Below are 1,048 nucleotides of genomic sequence, written 5' to 3'. Positions count from 1 at the left end.
TTCTGGGTCCTGTCCTCGGCTTTGGGAGGGGAGTGGGGTCTGGTGGGTTAGAATGCGGGGGCTGGGAGTCAGGACTCCTGGGTTCTATCCCTGGTTCTGGGGGGGGAGTGGGGTCTGGTGGGTTAGAATGCGGGGGCTGGGAGTCAGGACTCCTGGGTTCTATCCCTGGTTCTGGGAGGGGGGTGGGGTCTGGTGGGTTAGAATGCGGGGCCTGGGCGTCAGGACTTCTCGGTTCTGTCCCCAGGTCTGGGAGGGGAGTGGGGTCTGGGGGTTACAGAACAGGGATCTGGGGGCCAGGACTCCTGGCTTCTGTTCCCAGGTTGGGGCGGGGCTGCAGCCTGACCCTGCTCCCTGGGCGGGAAGCTATTCCCTACACAAACTGTCTCTCACTTGACGACGCAAGTTTCTGTTCCTGTTTTTCCCGTCGCTGTTTGTTCTGAATTATGCAAAGGGGGAAACTCCCCCTGGCGGATTTGCACAATGAAATGCTGGGGGGGCCTCGCCCTGCCCCTCCCACAGCCTGGGGGGCAGTGCCAGGTGCTGGCTGGTGTGCCTGAGCTGCCCAAGGGGGGATGAGAAGGGAGCTCGCAGTTCTGCCAGCTCACAGCCCCTCCCTGCTGGCTGGTGCTCAGAGCTGGGGGGGGGGGCAGCATGTCCACACCGCCCCAGCTGGCAGGGAGCCACCAGCCCCACGGGTGGGACAGGCTCTACCTGGAGCCAGTTTGTACCAGGTGCCCCTTCCCTGTATGAATCAGGTGTGTTTAACCCTCCGTGTGCCAGGCCTGGTTGCACCCCCAGCACTGGGTGCCGGGCCACCCTGACAGCCGGCCACGGGGCGCCACCTGGTGGCCTCCCTGGTGCCTGTGGCTGGCCCTGCACCCCACGGAACTGGCTCTGCAGGGTGGGGACTTCACGTTCCCCCCTCCTGTGGGGCTGGCTGGCTCAGGCGCCATGCGTGCCTAGGGCCCTGCAGGGCCTGGGGATGTAGGGGTCACGTAGCGATGCCCTGGGAGGAGCTGTGCTGCCCCCCCCACCCCCCTGCCGTGCA

Source organism: Lepidochelys kempii, chromosome 24 (genome assembly GCF_965140285.1).
Source record: "Lepidochelys kempii isolate rLepKem1 chromosome 24, rLepKem1.hap1, whole genome shotgun sequence".
NCBI classification, from domain to species: Eukaryota; Metazoa; Chordata; order Testudines; family Cheloniidae; genus Lepidochelys; species Lepidochelys kempii.
The sequence above is the reverse complement of the archived record's forward strand: the minus strand, read 5'-3'. Positions refer to the sequence as shown.